Source organism: Myotis davidii, unplaced genomic scaffold (assembly GCF_000327345.1).
Source record: "Myotis davidii unplaced genomic scaffold, ASM32734v1 scaffold22, whole genome shotgun sequence".
Taxonomy (NCBI): Eukaryota; Metazoa; Chordata; class Mammalia; order Chiroptera; family Vespertilionidae; genus Myotis; species Myotis davidii.
In genome coordinates this window covers 84,241-96,579 of record NW_006294067.1, presented here as the reverse complement: position 1 = coordinate 96,579, position 12,339 = coordinate 84,241, and the positions used below count along the sequence as shown (strand labels likewise).

The 12,339-nt window shown below is 46.6% G+C and overlaps 1 long non-coding RNA gene across 1 annotated transcript in view; it reads left to right on the top strand.

Annotated features, from left to right (window-relative positions):
- Positions 1-12,339, top strand: part of LOC102773552 — a 17,583-nt gene extending 5,244 nt beyond the window's left edge. The window contains exon 2 of the long non-coding RNA XR_435888.2: positions 12,214-12,339. This is a non-coding gene — a long non-coding RNA (uncharacterized LOC102773552). The remainder of the gene's footprint in view (positions 1-12,213) is intronic.

Below are 12,339 nucleotides of genomic sequence, written 5' to 3'. Positions count from 1 at the left end.
CCAAAAGAGAACTAATTGCATAATAAGGAAAGATTGTATACAAGGCACATTAAACCTGGGGATTAATTAAATAAATTATAGTACATGTCTGTATTAGAATTCTATGGGGCCATTAATAGTATTTTATAACTGTATTTATTGACGGAAAATTATTCATGGTGTACTGTGACATATTTTAAAAGCATGTTATAATATAAGAATTACAGTATATTGATTTTTTGTTTAAAAATCACACACACACACACACACACACATGTTCTAGCAGAAAGAAGAATGAAGCAGATGCCAGTAGGTTGCACATTTGGTGTCAGGAAGATGGGATTCCTGTCTGATGGTATCTATTTTCTTTGAGAAGTAGGAGGTGAGATCATCTAAGAGTCTGGGACTAAGGAAGATAGAGAATAAAATAATAGTAAATAATATGCCAATATCACTTTACAGTTGGCAGATAGTTCTCAGTCTCTTCTTACAACAACCCAATAAGGAAGTCATTATCTTTGCATTATAGTCGAGAAAACCTGGATTTGAGGCAGGTTAACTTTCCTCCCCCCAAATTACCCAGCTGGAGACAGAAGAAGCTAGAACAAGGGTCCTCAAACTACGGCCCGCGGGTCACATGCAGCCCGCCGAAAACATTTATCCAGCCCGCCAGGTGTTTTTGCCGCCGCTGTCTGCTGCTTAGCAGCCGACTAGTTTTTTTTTTAAACTATAGTCCGGCCCTCCAACGGTCTGAGGGACAGTGAACTGGCAACCTGTTTAAAAAGTTTGAGGACCCCTGAGCTAGAACTTCAACTCAGCCCCTCACATGGAAAGTTCATCCCACTGTTGGAAGAAGCATTATTTATGTGTTTGTTCATTTGTTTTTAAATATTAGGGTCATTTGGTTTAGGAAATTTTATTTAATACACATTCTTTCACTCTGGCCTTTCTTTTAGGGTGGGACCATAAGCTGAAGAGAGAGATGACTCTATCTACAGTCCTAAATTTTGAAATGGAAAAGTGATGGTTTTTCCTCAGGGTGACTTCTAGTCCCGCTATAGGTCTTGGGTGCAGTCCTAAAGTACTGATGACAGAAGTGTCTCAGCTCCTACTTGTCAAAGTCTAGGCATTGCATCAGAATCTCTGTCTGGGGCGTGACAGGGAGGTGGCTCAGGCTGCTCCCAAGTTCAGTCAGCTTGGGGGCAGCTCTTCAGAGTTCAAAAAGGCACTGTTTGCTTAAGCAGCCAGAAATTGGTATGCTGATACTGGAGAGCCTTGGGAAAGGGTTGGCGGCATACGTGGCATATAGCATGGGGTCTGGGCAGAAATCAGAAGAGTCTGAGAACCAGTAGTGATGGAAGTCTGTATTCCTTCCGTGGGATACTTTCCTTAACTGCCAGTAAACAAGGAGATAAAGAATGGAGCTTTGCCCAAACCGGTTTGGCTCAGTGGATAGAGCGTCAGCCTGCGGACTGAGGGGTCCCAGGTTCGATTCCGGTCAGGGGCATGTGCCTGGGTTGTGGGCACATCCCCAGTAGATGTGCAGGAGGCAGCTGATCGATGTTTCTCTCTCATCGATGTTTCTGGCTCTCTGTCTCTCTCCCCTTCCTCTCTGTAAAAAATCAATAAAATATATTTAAAAAGAAAAAAAGAATGGAGCTTGGGGGGCTGGGTTATTAACACGTGGGGGCAGCCTGAGAGCTAAGTTATGGATAGGTGGGAAGTTGGTGGTGTGTAAATTGTATTTCCACAGAGGAAGTACCACAGAATCTGTGCAGGTCTATGGAGTTCGCTTCCTCATTCTGTCCCTCACCCCCACCTTCCCTGGATTCCCCCAGTAATCAATAGATGTGGGTCCTAGCCATTGTGCTGAGGCAGGGCCTTTCCTGGGCACAGCAAGTTTGCTGAGGAAGAAAGGCCATCTCAGGACAGTTAGTTGTAAAGGAAGACACGTTCCATAGCAGAAGTTCTTTGGTTCCAGGGTTGGTGGTGAGGACAAAAGGCCTTATTTGAACAATCTCTGATCTGTTGGGCTCTGTGGAAGATAACAGTTTTTAGACCAACATAGGTCAATGCTCATTTGACTTTTAGATGAAGTTTGAAACCTTTGCAAAATATTAGGGGTCTAAGGTGAGCTCATTGCAATGCGTAGTGAGATGAAGAAGCTTGGCAGCATGGGCAATAGTGGTGACCCCTCTTCTCCACCCACCCGCTGTGGTGCACTCCCCAGAGACACACAGGCAGGTTAGCATCACTGAATGCATACTTCCCAGGATCCTGTGGCTCCATTCAGCAGAGGAGAGAGCCCAAATAAATGTTTGCAGGTGACTCTAATAGAGTCTATTGTTTAGATTATCAAGGGAATGCATTTGTCTTTTCTTTGAAAAGCAGGTCTGTGGGCAAACCTGGAAGAGAGTCACTTCAGATTTGGGGGTTCTACCCAAACATCTGATGCAGAAGTCCAGGCCACGGGTTCTGGGCTAATGGGATCCCACATCCTTCTCAGAGAGGGGAGAGTTGGGTCCAGAGGGCCTGGAACAACGTCCTTGTCAGGCCCCAAAGCATAGTCAGGGCCTCGAGGTGCCATCATCAGGTCACAGGCAGCAGCAGACCAGGCAGGATGCCAGGACCAAGGAAGCAGGCCCTGGCAACCATGAGTCGGAGGCCAGGTAAGCAATAAAAACGGAGTTCATCAATCCCAGAGAGCAGGAGCAGATGGGATCATCAGAGGTCAGGCGAATACTCAGCGCTCACAAATCCCAGAGCCACTGATGGAGAAAGGGAAAAATCAAATAGGTAATATCAGGCAATTGCTTCTTCCAGACTCAATGACCCTGTCAATTTTATACTCGCCAGGACCAGTGACAACATGGACTTGGAAGGCTTGTTTTTGAGCATCCAGATAGCTGCCTGGCTAGTGTTTAGGAACTCAGAGTTGAGGGGTAGCTGATGTCACATCATGGTTCTAGAACAGGGGTGGGCAAACTTTTTGACTCGAGGGCCACAATGGGTTCCTAAACTGGACCGGAGGGCCGGAACAAAAGCATGGATGGAGTGTTTGTGTGAACTAATATAAATTCAAAGTAAACATCATTACATAAAAGGGTACGGTCTTTTTTTTCAATAGTTTTATTCATTTCAAACGGGTCGTATCTGGCCCACGGGCCGTAATTTGCCCACAGCTGTTCTAGAGTCTTCTTTTTTTAAAAAAAAAATATATTTTTATTGATTTCAGAGAGAAAGAAAGAGATAGAAACATCAATGGTGAGAAAGAATCATTGATCAGCTGCCCTCTGCATGCCCCCACTGGGGATTGAGCCCACAACCCAGGCACGTGCTCCTGACCGGAATCGAACCCGGGACCCTTCAGTCCGCAGACTGACACTCTATCCATTGAGCCAAACCAACTAGGGCTCTGGAGTCTTCTTACCTCCTGTGCTGAGACCCCTATGCTCCTCCTTTATGCCCAGTTCCTCCAAGAGAGAGACCCTGCCTCGTGCGTGCATATAAGGCATCCTCCCCTGGTCCTGCTTCTGAATCACAGCCTGGTGGCTGATGCTCTGTTACTGCCTGCCAGACTTTCCTGTCACTGGGTGCTAGCTGACAGCCTACCTCTCAAATTCCTGAATATACCTCAATGTTGGGGTCCCCATCCCCGTGTCTTTCCTCGCTTGGATTCCTCTTACAAATGCCTTCTTAGATGAGGATCTGTTTTTCCTGCAAAGTCTTTTCTGCTTTCCTGCAACTGGTCCTCATCCTAAACAGTGTTCAATGCATACTGGGTTGGTGGAGCTCCAGGTTTCAGGCCTTGCCATTCTGCCATTATTTAACAAGCCAAGCAAGTCCAGAGAGGGCAGCAGAGGCATTTTCCTGACAATGAAAGGGCAAAGGTTATACCGGGCACTAAGTATAGATCACTGAGTATTAGGACTGGAGGAAAACTTAGAAGTTGAGTTCATTGCTGGACTTTCACAGACAAGGAACATTATTCATCTCTCAGATTTTTACAGTTTGGCTCGGTGGATAGAGCTTTGGCCTGTAGACTCAAGGGTCCCCGGTTCGATTCCAGTCAAGGGCATGTACCTTGGTACCCAGTAGGAAGTGGGCAGGAGGCAGCTGATCAATGTTTCTCTCTGATTGATGTTTCTAACTCTCTATCCCTCTCCCTTACTCTCTGTAAGAAAATCAATAAAATATATTTTAAAATCCTATATAATAAAGGAATACACAAATTGACCATCACTCCATCACAAAGATGGTGGCTCCCACAGCAGGGGGGGGCGGGGAAGGAGGAGTTCCATAACACAAGATGGCTGCACCCACAGCAGAGGCCAAGTTCCCATAATGAGCCTTAATGAGCAATCAGCAGGGACCTGAGGCTGCACTCCCCCCTCCTTGTGGGGCTTGACAGGGGACCTCAGTCTGTGTCCCCCAACCTGGTGCCAGGCCGGGGACCTCAGGTCATGCCCCCTGCCCCAGTGCCAGGCTGGGGGACCTCAGGTCGCACCCCCTCACCTGACAGGGCTTGACCGGGGACCTGAGGCTGTACCTCCCCGCCTGGCAGGGCTTGATGGGGGACCTCAAGGTGAGCCCCCTGCCCCAGCACCAGGCCGAGGGCCTCAGGCTGCACTCCCCCTCCCCCGGCAGGGCTTGACAAGGGTGGGATCGGTCGGGTCTGGATCTAGCCCAATGGGGGTGGGGCCAGCCGGTTCTGGGCCTCTTGCAATTTCAAGGCACACGTGGGTGGGTGAGGACTTGATTCTGGGTCCCACAGCGTGCCCAAGACTCTGACAGGAGGAAGATTTTCATATACATTTTACTAATTTTCTTTCATCTCTGACACTTCCATTATAGAGAAAGGGCAAATAGCAATATTAAAATATTTCCTCTAATTAATCCCCTTTTAATGTGCACGAAATTTGTGCATTGGGCCACTAGTGTGTGTGTGTGTGTGTGTGTGTGTGTGTATAAATGGGGCATGCAGTGTTTGATAAGCTTGAGATGAATTCGTTCCATTTGGATAAAATGAGGCAAAAAGAAGTTTGTTCTAAGTGGGTACACTGCATGCTAGGTGTTGTTACAGCAATAAAATGAAAAAGGAAGGAACATTATTCAATTTAGGCATTCTAGAGATAACTGTTCATTTGCTCTTTGTTTTTAAGGATGGGTGGGTGTGTAATGCTAATCATCATGTATATGTTCAGGTTATTCTTTGGTGAAGGTATTTTCATGGTGATAAGCTTTTATGCTGCTGGGTGCTGGTCAGCCAACCACTTGAGGGCTATTGGCTCACTGAGTCCATCATGATTATTCTGCCAGTGGGTAGCAGACCCACCCAGATGGCAAAGCCCAAAAGAAACTGGAAATTTTTACCTTTAGGTGGTGTGTACGTGTTGCTCTCAAGTAAAAAGAACCATTTTAGCTCGGCTGGTGTGGTTCAGTGGTTGAGCGTTGATCCAGGAAACAAGAGGTCACAGGTTCGATTCTCTGTCAGGGCACATGCCTGGGTTGCAGGTTGATCCCCAGTAGGGGGTGTGCAGGGGGTCGCTGATCCATGATTCTCTCTCATCATTGATGATTCTATCTCTCATCATTGATGGTTTATCAGTCACCTTAAGAAGCCTGACAAATTTAAAACTGCAGACAATTAAAAATTCAGATATAGATAATGTGATGGCTACAGGTAGCAGAGTTGAATTTTATTACCGATGAGGGAAAGCTGTGTTGAGCGAGGGGGTGCAAGCAATTTCTGCGTTCTCTGATGGGGGTTAGAATTTGACATTTGATCTTTCAAAATATTGATTACATGTTGAAATGATAATATTTTGGATATGGTGGGTTAACATATATTATTAAAATTAATGGCACCTGTTTCTTTTTTAGTTTCTTTTGAAATTAGATAAGTGGCTTACATCATATCTCCTTTGTCAGTGTTGGTTTAGGCCCTAAACTGCGGTCCCTTGAGTGTGGCTCTTCCGCAAAATACCACATGCGGGTGCACACGTACAGTGCGATTAAAACTTCGTGGCCACACTCAAGGGGCCAAAGAGCCACATGTGGCTCGCGAGCCGCAGTTTGCCCACCACTGGTTTAGGGTATCATCATGGTGATAGTGGTTCAAGTCGAGCAAAATCCTGGGGAGTGAGAAGTTAAGGAACAGAGAGGTAGGTGGGGGAGGAAGGATCATCTTATTGAAATCACTAAGTTGGATTAAGCAAAGTCACTTGGGAGAGAGGGCCAGTGAGCTAGGATATACAATGTTCTGGAAATGAGGGTGGGTGACTCGGGGCAATAGATGGTGATCCATGGACAGGCAGCAGCTGGTATAGTTTGATGACGGGCTGCTCAAAGCTGGAGATTTTAGGGAGGAGAGGAGACTAGCGTGGAAGTAGTAACACAGATTAGAAAGGATATCTGTTCCGCCTCCAGGGCTGTGGGAGGAAAATGTACTGCCACTTGAGAAGACTATGAGGGAGGCGTCTCCTCAGAGGTGATCCATGTGAGAGCAGCAGGAGAGAGACGCTGGAGGAAGAGGAATGTTTGATGACAGTGGTCTATGCTCTGGAGAACACCTGCACTGGTTTCAGGAGTTGGACAAGATGTGGCGGGACCTGGGACTCTGAGGCTTCATAAGGTGACTGACATCTGGGGTTAGAGGGTTCCATGCAATCAGTGCTGGTGGTCTGCAGGCAGAGCAAATGGAGGCAAGATGGTGAGTGTAGGAGGTTTGGAGGTTTGAGTGTAGGAGTGAAGCAAGGAGGTGTCCTTGCTTCACTCCGGTTGGGAGGAGACATGGAGGCCTGGGGTCTCCTTATTCCGAGAGTCCCGCCTCCCTCTTCTACCTGTCCATCAAATGCTATAAACCATTAAAGCCCATCTTGGCTCTTTTAACTTCCCATGCAATAACGGATAGCTGATTTTTTCAGCCAACTCAAATTCATACTCCAAAGCAGATAACTCACACATGCAGATATTCAGCACAGTTCTTCTCTGCTCCAAACCCAGATAGCTCACTGTCTACCATACACTCTCTCATTCTTGGCACGTTCAAAACAAAGCATTGTCTTACTCCCAAACCTGCAACCTCTCAGTCTAGCGCGCCGTACTCCAGGTAGGTAGCAGCTGGGGGCTGAGCTGAGTGCATGATGTCTCCCCTACAGCCCCCACTCCCACTCCGAATTCAACTCGTCACTAGATTCTGTTGATGATTCCATGTCCTAAACACCCTAAAATCTATCCACTTTTGTCCCTCTCCATCACCTCCCCCTTCACATCTAAAGCTCTACAATAGCCTCTTAATAGGTCTGTCTGCATCTGAATTGAACCCTACCGTTATTCTCCATATTGCCCCTATGGTGCGACTTTTCAAAACTCCCAAGTATTTTCATGCCACTCTTTTCAACTTAAAACTCTGCTATGGCTCCCCACTGCTCTCAGGACAAAGTCAAGACTTTTACACATGGTTGGCATCTCTGCACAGCCCCCTCCCCAGCTCTCTGGCAGCCCGGGCTTGCACCTCCCTCTCAGTCACCCAGGTCATGCTTGCCTTCCTTTTTGCTTACATGTGATTATGGCTGTGCTTACAGCCATCACACAGCTTTGCACATGCTATTCTCTCTACATGGAATGCTTTCCCCTCCCACTTTGCCCAGTTAATGCCTATGCATCTTTCAGATCCCTTCCTTGAGCTCCACTAGGTCCCATCCCAATATACACTTCATCACATGCATTGTGTATCTTCACCTGAGGTGCTTGTAACAGAGGCAGTTTTACATTTGTTTATGACTGATTCATAGTTATGTCCCTTTGTAGGCTCCCTAAGGTCATAGACCCTCCCTGAGGGCTGGGATCATTTCTGTTTTTGCATTATTATCCCTTGCACCAGAAAAAGTATCCTGCACATAGTAGGTGCTCAATAAATGCTTAGTGAATAAATTAATGATGCAAGCTGACTCAAAAGCCATTTAATTTTACAGAGCACAGGGCCTCCTTTGATCTAGTATGAGAGTTCAATGATTCTGGGACTCAGCTGCACTCAGCAAATATATACAGGCCCTGGTGGTGTGGCAGGCGCTGTGCTCGGCCTCCTGTGCTATGCCACTACTGAGCACACAATAGTAACTCTGCTGGAACTGGGTAGGTTGCTCTGTGGCATTAATGCCCTCTGGTAGCATCACACTTGGGTATAAAGGCCTGTCTCCCAGCTGCTCAAGCATGTTGAGAAGTTAAGTAGAAAGGCGTGGTCTTCTGGGTAGATCCTCATCCCTCTTTCTGAGACCCGGTACCCCTTTGCCACATCCATCACACCTCTGGGTGGCAGGAAGGGGTGCCTGAGTTCTGAGGTTTGGTCAGGGGCACCCACTTCCTGTGTTAGGTGATTCTTATTAAAGGGAGTGGAAGTGGCAGGAGCCACTAGAGAAACATACTTCTAATTTCAAGCAGCTAGGTTATCTGAAGATCTTTACCACCACCACCCTCCCTCCTTGAAATGTTTACTTCCCCTAGTGACTTGGCTATTTTCAGTGACAAACACAGGAGCTCCTAAGCCAGGCAACTCTCTAATTTTGGCTTCCCCTGGGTTCAGGAGAAAGAAGGCAAAAGGTAGCAGATGCTTTGCTAGTGGCTGCCTCAGTGCCAGCAACCTGCCTGTGCTACGGCTGGTGCCCTGGGTCTCTGTTCCTGTCTGCCCTTCCCCACTCCCTCCGCCGCTGACTCTCAGCCATCTGACCATCTGCCTTTGCTCTGCTCCCTGCAGTCACCACACATTGCTACCTTGCTGACACTTGCAGTGCTTTTGGGTGCCCATCTGGCTCAGACCTTGGGAGGTATGGACCCCTCCCTTCTACCGCTCCTCTGATGCCCCGTGTAGGCTCTGCCCACTGCTGCCTGGACTTGGTGGGACAATAATAATGATTTCTAAATGGCAAGAAGGCCACCAGCTATTATAATTGGTGTAGCCACACCACGCCAGCACTATTGGGTGGGTGGAAGTTTTTTTTTCTAATCTTAACATCTTATTATATTAAAATATCTATGTAAGTGTTTTTTGACTCTAGATGGAGGTTTCTCGAAAGCATATTAATTATACCCAGAGTGCCTAAAATATGAAGTTATTGGTAAGTCCTGGTTGAACTGAGGCTGGGGAGTGGAGTGGAAAAGGGCATAGAAGATGATGTGCTGACATCAGCCCACCTGGAAGAAAGGAGGAAAAAGGGCCATTTGTGGTTGTCAGTCCATCCCCTCCCTCGGGGCTGGGCCTGGGGCTGGGGTGGCCCAGGGGCAGAGCAGGAAGCTGCTCTTCCTTGGCTTTGACACAAAGATTCCTGCGTCTCTCGCTGGGTGGCTCCCCCGCCCCCTCCACTGTGTGTGTAGCCCCACCCATGAGAGAGCCTTTTGTCCTGACAAGCAATGCAGGTGGTGCTAGGTAAGGAGTACATTTGGGAGAAAGTGGAAAAGAAAACGCTCTGATATTAGGAAAAAAGAGAAGATGGCTCTGTCATTTTTCTTTCTTTTCCTTTTTATAAATTATAAAAGTTTACATGTTCATGGGGAAAAGTCAACAGTTATAAATAAAAGCTTCCTGCCTTCTCCAATTCTATACCCCAACACCAACCACTTTCATTTATTTTTATTTATGTTTGTTAATTCTCACCCGAGGATAATTTTTTCCATTTCAGAGAGAGTGGGAGGGTGGAGGGCAGGAGAGAGAAACATCTACGTGAGAGAGACATATTAATTGGTTGCCTCCTGCACATGCCCCTACCAGGGTGGTGTATCCAACCTGCAACCCATGTACTGTACATGCCCTTGACCAGGAATTGAACCCTTGACCCTTAGGTGTGCAGGCTGATGCTCTAACCATCGAACATACCAGCCATGGCACCAACCACTTTTAACAATATTTGGAGAAGCCTTCTGGAAAACATACTATACAAAACTCTCTCTCTCTCTTTCTCTCCCCTCTATCTTTTCTCTATATAAACACACACACACATACACACACACACGTAGAGACAGAATTTGATGTTGCCATGTGATGGAAAAAGAAAATGGTGGTTGAAGGACTTAGAGTGGGGAATGGACTTGAGGCTGACCTGAAGAGGTTGTTGATGTACCAGACTGGGGCTCCTGAAGGGAAGAAGTGAAGACTGCAAGGATGTAAGTGGGGAGCAGGGGTGTCTTCAAATAAAATATTTGCATTGCAAAAATTTTCTTCTGCAGTTTCAGAGGTGAAAAATGCAATAGCTAATTGGCCTCAAATTCCTTAACTGAAAAATGGGATCATAATGTACATTCCTTACAGGTTTGTTGTGAGGATTAAATGGGGCCTTTTTGCTTACAGTGTTTAGTATTGTGCCTAGCGCCATGTGCTAAGCTTTATTACAGTGAGTGCTATTATTATTGCTGATGTTATGGTGGTTGCTGTTGCTAGAGTGCCTAGCACAGTGCCTGGTACAAAATTGACCCTGTAGCCATCTGCAGCCAGTATAAAGAACCTGATAGCATCTCTCTTCATTTCAGAAAATTCTTCTTTTTTTCCCACTGCCTTTGTTCCTTCCTTCTTTTTTTCTTGGCTGCTTCTAACTGCTTACTTTATGTTGTATGACACTTGAAGAAAACTTTCTGGTACCTGGTGGACATAAATTCTCAGAGGCCTGTAGAGATGTTTTAGGTAGCAAAGGTTCCTGCACATTTTTTTACTTCCTCTTTTTGCCTGGCCCAAGCTGTTGGAAATGATTAGGTGGGAACATCTGTGTACTTACTATCTTTTATACATTCTACCTGAGGTCAATTAGAACTGTTTACTTAAGAAAAATTCCTAAGAATCATTAGGGCCACTCCCTGATTACCGGGTACCTTTTAACAGCATTGACCCTGCAGCTCTCCTAGAGACATCCTGGCCTAGCAAACCTGTGCAGGGATACTCTGTGTGTTTCTACTTGTATTTAGAATGGCTGGCTGGAAACTCAGCTTTAATATTCTGCAAATGCTTTTTTTTTAAATTGTCAGTACAAATAAGCCTGCCTACGCACTCTTCTATTCTTCATTTATAAATAGGTTCAGCTGCCTAGCAATTAAACATACTATATTTTTGCACATGCACATTCCTTAAGGAGACATTTAGACTGTAAATGGCTTTTCCTCTTGTGACACTATTTGGAAACCATCTTCCTAACTTTTCCCCAACAAGTGGGTATATTTTGAAGGATTGGCAAGGAGACTTTTGATCTGTAAAGCCCAAGTCACCATTTCCAATCTGCACAGAAATCCGGCATCAAATTTCTAGCCTATCTTCATAGGGACAAGCCCAGGACCAGCTGATACCTGCACGGCGTGCTTTATATCATACGTGGCCACACATGCTTATGGCAGTGTGAAACACCTGTGACCAAGACAATGAGACACCAGAGAAAAGACCGATCAGTGGGTTCTGAGAAGGAGACGAGGATGTAGTGTTAGACGTAATTAAGTATTGATAAGGTTGAAGGAAGAGGCCGGCATTGCATACCCCAAGGCCCAGGAGACTGGCTTGGCAACTCAGAAGGGAACATACGGAATAACGCTCTTAGGTTAACCTGTCAGAATTTCCATTCTGGGTAGAACTGGGACTTGAATAATAATACCAAGTATTATATAACACTTCAGATATTGAATTTCATTTATTTCTCCACTTAATGCAATAAAGTAAGTAGATTAAATATCACCACTCTTTTACACACGGAGAAAATGAAGCGGAGAGGATGGACACTCAAGCTAGTCTCTGCACCCGACCTCACTCTGCGTTCCTGTCTCCAGTGATGCTTCACCTGACACCAGGGCGTAGGGAAGTGAGCTCTGCTGACATTAGAGCATTCAAGGCAGCAGTTCTGGCCTAGACTTTCCTTGGGGCTGGCCGGGTGTGACCGCGGGCCCCTCTCTAGAGCTCCCAGCCTGATTCCTTCTGGTCAATGTCAGGGGTGGGTCTGGACGATCTCTCCAGCAGAGCCCAGATGCTCCTTGACAATAGGCTGTAGCGGATTTGAAGGGCCAAGGAACTGGAAACAGAATAGGGCATGCGCAAGGGAACTGCCTTAGAAGGCAGAGAAAAGGCAGCGCCCGAGGGTGATATATTGGATTTACAAGCTGAGAGGCCAAATGACTCCATAGTTTGTAAGTAGTGAGTGTGCAAGAATTCAAGCGGCAGTTTGGTTAGTTTCAGTGTTCAATGAACCCAGGTCTGTCTTTTTTTCGTAGCCTGGAGCTCAGTCCAAGGCAGAGGAATCCGGTCGGACCGGTGGGGGGCTCCACCGAGCGCAGTCTCCGTATCTCCCCAGGGCCACCCGGCTGCCCAAAGGCTCCTCGAGGGGTCAGCGGGCGCTG